The sequence below is a fragment of the Pagrus pagrus genome (assembly GCF_965226575.1).
Source record: "Pagrus pagrus genome assembly, chromosome: 12".
NCBI lineage: Eukaryota > Metazoa > Chordata > Actinopteri > Spariformes > Sparidae > Pagrus > Pagrus pagrus.
The window spans coordinates 11,452,181-11,459,334 of NC_140196.1; positions in this window are offsets into that span (position 1 = coordinate 11,452,181).

The following is a 7,154-nucleotide window of genomic DNA, read 5'->3' on the forward strand; positions in this document are numbered from 1 at the left end:
GATAATAAATCCCACAGGCCACGTGCAATGAAATCCTATTGATCTGCATATCCCCCTGCATCATATGCATACATATCAATCCACAAACAAGCCTCATGCAGGAGCCGTGCTCCGCTATTGAGATGTTTCATTTCAAATTCACACTCCAGCACGTTTTTGTAGGTGCTCAATGCACGGACGCTACAGTCGCATATAGAAGGCAGGGCTTCGGCATACAAGCCAAAGCGGATTGTTTAATCAGCCAAGGTCACTGTGTGTTGCAATGCGCTGTTGTTGAAGGAGGTTGTGGGAACGGAGGGAACATCTCTCATCTGTATTCTCTTCAGATGGCTTGCGTTAGTAGGATCATGCAGATATGGGATTTTCCCCCCAGAATTAAAGCCCAGATGTCATGCTAACGGACACACACACATCCTCAGCACAGTAAAATATTATTTATAGTTCTGCAGTCAGCATAACTAAGGCCCCACACTCAGCAATCACTCACTGTGAACAATGCAAAAATAGTCCTCAATTTGAACTTGTTGGCTATAATCCACTTCCACCCATGCACCAGAATTTATCTGCCTCCCCACCTCTGCTCCTCACACACACACACACACACACTTGAAAGATGGACATTAAATGATTTAACTGAAAGCAACAAGAAAGTGCTGTTTCCTTGATTTTAATCTCACCGCGGCCTCTGTTATTTCTGGATTTTGGTGTGAATGTCAGACAAGTGACAGGGCTTTTATTTTTACTGCCCGCTGCATAAATACAGGTTAGGTTGTTTTATTAATAAATCCTTCACTTGAGAATACACTAGCCGCTGCATTTTAATGTTCATGCGGTGGTAGATGTGCAAAGCGTGAATAGTGAATGCTGTTAATTAACAATTTGATACCAAGGTGAAAGATGAAATCCAGCATTACCATTATATACTGTAGCCTATAATGTCAAATAACCCTTTCACTACACAGGAAGAGATAAGGTGACGCGATCAGAAGCGTTTCTCACACAGAGATATTTTTTTTAATGCATTTCTCTTCATTTAATGTGGTTATGATAAATTCATGTTTGAAGAGCGACACTATATCAGCAGATAGATTTGACAATGTGACATGTTCATATATTTTGTTGTGCGGCAGGAATCCCAGATCCATCCTGAAGTGGCAATTGACTGAGCTGCAGATATGAAGCTGCCGAGAGCCTTTCTGCTGTTTTACATAGAGAACAGAGGCTTTGATGTCCCCAATGAATCGTGCTGCAATAAGTGTATCTCAATAGAAGAAATAACATCAACACTTCGCAGGTACAAGCAATGCAATGATGAGACGACGGTGTTTGATGCAATATTTGATTATGCTAATGCGGCAAATAAACAAGGTTACGGGAAGAATATAGACACCAAAGAGCAATTTAATACATCTGTTCTTTCTCTTTGAGATCATCCAGATGCTGCAATAATCATACATGGGATTTATACTTCACAAAAGAGAACAAATATCCTGACTTTTCATCCGATAATTCCCCAACTTCTGTTTAAAACCCCTGATGGGATAATACAACTTGTAGTATGAACTATTCTGCCCTACAAAAGCAGAGAGCATTACCTGCGTAAGCAGTGAAGTTGAGAAAAAAGGGTTTCATGTTCTTAAGCGGACTAACAAACTGGTGAAATGTAAGACGCTTGTAATGCCTTCATTTTATGTCCTCTCAGGCTGATACTTTACTGAAAGATGATTACTATAAAAGCTGCAGAATAATTACAAAAAATACTGCATTCTGCATTTGGAGTGCTGCTGGTAAACACAGTGCGACACTCTTTTATTGTCCATTTAAACAAGCTTGGTTTGTTTGAGAATGAAGTGTTACGTAGCCTATAGAGTGCCGCAGGAATGAGTCCTGAATTTATTTTTTATTAAAGTAAGTGTTAATAGCTCTATATCCCAACAGTTATCACTGTTAGAGACTGTTTAGTCAGTAACCCATATATCTCCTCTCATGCTCATGCAGTAAAAGAGAATATTGCATTTTCTGGTATCCCTGCTCACTTTATCCATCAGGACAGAGACCTCCATAAAGAGGCGGCCCTGTTAGTTAATGCACAGAGAGCAGGATCCATGGGGGGGGGATTGCTAACTGGAAAACAGGCAGCACATTAGCTAAAACGACAACATTTACAACAGCTTTAACATAAGATAAGAAGGTTTGGTTCTATATACATAAAATATGCTGTTAATACCCTATATTTGAATGATAAAGCATTAAAATGTCTTTTAAAAGGCTATGTTAGACTACAGAAGTTGTCAGGGACATTAAACGTCATTACACAGAGACTCATTCCCACTGGCGCGACTGTTGGAAGCTATTCTAATTGTAACTTTACAACTTTTATATTGTCGATTGATCGCTTCGCGGTCTTGCGATTGCAGTGTGGTTCATGATAGTCTAAGATAAGCTGTTTACTTCTATCGATCGTATTTACTCTTCAAAAATCATAAAAGTGGAGGTCATCTGTAAAGATTAAGTATCGTAAACTTGTCGAGGGAACCAGGGCGATGCTAACTTCATGGTTAGCTTCCAAAAATATGCCACCCCCGCAGCAAACTATATGAATCGGATGTATTACCTGTATTTCTGCCTGAATGTCTAACTGTAAATTAAAATTTACAATCAATTTAATATAATTAATTCATTTAAAGTTTTAATAGGCCTACATTTACTTTAAGTCTGTAACGTAATGACAGAGATCCAATACATTCGCTTAGACAAGAGTTTAGCTGAGTTAGGCTCTTTTTTCTCCATAAAGAGTGAATTTCACCACTGCCTTGTTTAGTTAATTGGAATAACTAACCAAATAACCAAGCTCATCAACATTTAGGTTTTTCAATTACAGATCAGTTGCTCTCAGTGAGGTTTTTTAGCTCTGTACCATCTCTATGGCAGCCTGTGATATGTGCTTTTTAATACAGTAAAGAGGATATCACAAAGTCAGATTCAGGACTTCAGTGAATTTCAAACTAAATATGTAGCCCTAGACACCAGATTTTGACTTTGCAGGGCAAAATGCTGTAGCCTATGTTGGATTAAAATGGTAATGCCAAAGAGATGAGCTTCTTTGTCATTGTAATGTGTGCCCTGACATTTTTTGGCAAAACACAAAGTTCTTTTGGGAAACCTTTTTGAATCAGAGCCATTTTTATTTAATTCCCTGTCCTGTCATTATAATTCCACATAAAGGAAAGCAGTCTGAGCCTGTGCCAGCCACCTATACTTAGAGCGGAAGACATTAAATAGAGACATACCTGAAGTGACACAAACTTGGCAGGGCTGAAATAGTTTCCAGATAGTTAATTAACCTTAGTGCCTGGTGCAGCAGTCATGCGTGGCTGGTCAGTGGCAACCTGTGCAGGGATAAATACGACCAGTAATGTTGACATGTCACAGTACATACATGTCATGTGTGTACTGCCAGCCTTTACACTTTGTTTAGAGCTGAGCTCATGGGGTATTTTCATCAAGCAGGGGAAAACGTTGCACAGACGTAATGTTATGCAAACATACCAGAAGTCTCTCTGCCCGTAATTAACTCAAGTAGTTTGTAAGATGGTATTTATGTAGACTGGGCTTTGCTCACTTTTGATAACCATAACAAATATATATCATCTTTACTTAAAGGGCCAGTTCTCCACAGTAACTAAATAAATAGTTTTGGTCTTACCTTCTCAGGTTTGAGATCTAATTAATGCCGCCACAGATATTTAACGGAAGTGAACAGAATTTGGTTTTGGCAAGAGTATATCCGTGTAACTCCTTAAAATTTAAGCTAATATTCGTTAATAAGTAATAATTTTCATAGTATAAAGCTAAAAGTTGTCTGGTTTCGGCTCCTTAAAAGTGAATATTTTCTTTGACATGCATGCATTTTCTTAGTCTTGATGATGATAATAAATTGATTATTTTTTTGTTTTTGCATTTAAATGTGTCAACTTAAAGGTGCAATATGTAAGAATTTTAGTTTAAAACATTCAAAAATTAACCAAAGTTATCAACAGAACGTGACAACATAACAGTTTTGATGTTATGTCAAAGATGTCTTTGTAAAACCTTGGTCCAGAGCTGTGCAAGCGGTGTAAACACCAACACTCCCCCCGTAGAGTAGCTAGCTGCACGGCTAACTGAGCTAACTAGTTAACAGTCATGGAACAGAATACAGTTAGCGACAGTTAGCACTTGCATATCGCACCTTAAAGGGTGCTCTGGGAAATTGTGATTGTGACACCATGCTCTATGTCTTTCATTTTGTAAACCAAATGATTAATACATTGATTAAGACAAGTGTACTGGTAAATTACCTGCTAATAGAAATAATTGTCAATTGCAGCCAGACAGGAGATTCTTTACTTTTAGGATGATGAGTGAGTGAAGACGTTATTGCATTTCTCTGTAGGAGGGGATTTTTATGGCAGATACTGTAGGTAGTGAAAACCACCCTGACGTTTGAAGTATTACTGCGGTTTGCTGCATGAAGTCCAGATGTCACTCTGCTGCGATTTTATGGCGAGAAAATGTCAAGCTAGGAGGTGGCAGCCCAAAGTAACCATTAAGTCCACAGTGCGACGTAGACATTCATGTGGATCACTCTCTCCTGGTTCTGAACGTTTCCATGTTTCTCACCGCCATCATGCACATAGCTACATTTCAACAAGATCTTTAAAGTCTATGTCTCCAAATCGAAGTGTCTCCACGAGCGGCCTGAGAATGAAACATCTGGCGGGTAACACCTCGTAGCTCCTGGGGAAAGAGATTGCATGTGTCAGGAAAATGGTTATAAAGTTGGTGGAACTGTAATGAGGGAATGATGACACTTGCATGGCTGTGATTACGCAAATAAATAGAAAACAGGTGGAATCGGCATGCACCCACCAGAGACGCTCAATTTTGCTGGTGTTAATATTTTGCAGGCAGGTTTTGTGAGGACGATCCGTCTCCTTTGGTTGTGCACAAAGAATTCACACATGCCTTCTTAGCTGCAGAGTCTCCGTGTGGCTTTCCCGCTGCATGCATCTCATACCAGGCTCATCCTCTTAGTTCAAGAGCTGAGGATTGAGACCTTTCTGTCCAGGCCTGGAACAAGGCCAGTTAGTTCAGCACACGACTCTATTCAATTCCTTGAATGAAGACTTTTGTCCGGACAAACAAAACGACAGCAATATTTTGTAGCAATTTGTTGAGCAAACCTTGTCAGTCTGAAAAGGCATATTAGCATGGTATTGATGCCAAAGACAATCATGACTGACAAGTTGGATATACCAACTTCTTTTCTATATAAGCTCTCCGAACGTCATACCCCCACGTCCATTGCCCTGACGTGTTCCTGTCAAATTGCACCCTGATATTTTGTTTAAACAGAGCCGAGGTGATTTAAGAAACCCTAACAGAAGAAGACATGCGGTTTGTATTCTCATGGCTGTCTCAGCTTAAATGTCTCCAGATTCTTCATGGAAAGGATTGTAGGGGGTGATTTGCTGACGTTATTTACACGGAGAAGGTTTTGTAGCCTCCCAGTTGGCCAGAACATCAGGAATTTGGAATTTTCTGGCAGTGACCTACATCTGGATTTCTGCACTAGAGGGTGCCCCACCCCCTGACAGCCTCTCGCAGCAGAGCCACAAGCCTCTCTCTTTTCTCTGAGTTGCAGGCCACACTGTTGTGAGTGTAACCCTCCAGTGTTCCCTGTCACACCTATCTGAGCAGAGTCCAGTTAAGTCCTAAATCAACACTTCCTCACTGCATGTCTGTTTCAAATGCGAAACAAAGGGCAAAGAGACAGAGAGCGTCCTCCGGGTCTTATTCTTCACGCTGTATGTGGATCAGTATGTGGAGCACCCAATCTGGTTTTCATCGTCGGTGCCCCACCCTGGCTGAAATACAATGGATTGGGAGCAGGCCTGTGACTTCTAACTCACTCTGCAGATTCTGTGCTGTGCCGCCAGTCTGGCCAATCTGCAGCCCAGGAAATTCCCTTGATGTGCCGGCCAAAGCAGCTTTGAATCCAATCATAAGGCCATAGGTTCCCTTGTAATAGTACATCCATGCTCTTTCACTTAGACACAGGGGAATTGCGTTTATGGTCAGCAATGTGGAAAAAGACAGATTGATTTTAGCCATGAATCTCTGCTCCCACAGTGATGTATAGCACCACGCAGTTAGTTTAGTAAACCTTCTCAATAGTTAATCAGTGAACTCCCTCGGCGTCCCCTGGCTGGAAAACAGTTAAAATCTCATTTATATTGTTGTCAGTTGTTGAAATTTTATCATAATTTTAATATACAGTCAAATATACCGATTGGCTCACCGCCCAGGGTGTGTAATCAAATCTATATTTGTCTTTGTTACTTCCAGTCTGTTATTGCGGCACGGTTTTCCATGGCAGAACAAGAATGGACACTTTAATTAAAGAAAGCTGGATAGAACGAGGGAACGGCTATGTCAAGTCTTTCAAAGCCCGGTTGTTCATCCGTCAAACTTTGAACCGCTGTTCTACGGACTCGAGTGTCACCGCAGTGGGTTTTGAATGATTTTCTTGTTGTAGCCACCGTACAAACAAAGGCACCCCTGTAGATTTATGTCTCATCCCTCTCTCTCATATTGGACTCTGAGGGCTTTAAGGCTGTAATTAAATTCCAATCCCCACTCTCACTTCTCCACTGACTGTCCCCGTCTCTGTGGGAGGCTGAGAAGCTGGGTTTACCGCCTGTTGTGGTTTGTTTGAAAGATCCAGAATTCTCTGGAAACCCCAGCCATTATGATAGAATTCACACATGTGGTGCAGAAAGAGAAAAAGAAAAAGGCCTGTGCTCAGGCACAGACGCAGGACTGGTGGGACATCCGGTCTGGTCGGGCAGTTGAGACATGTGCGTTTCACCCACATCGCCATCTCTCCCTGTGAACCGCTGGATTTGAGCATTCTCACGTCAGAGCCAGGCATCGCCATTCCAACACGTTGCTATTTCATGCATATGATAGTGCTTGAGGGGTGTTAAGATGCCCATATGAATAACTCCATCATTGCACCTATCAAAGCTTTTCCTTACCAGACGGCCACCCACTGCCAGAGCACAGATTGCTGGCATCGGCCCATAGCGGGGCCAACAAACTGGAATCAG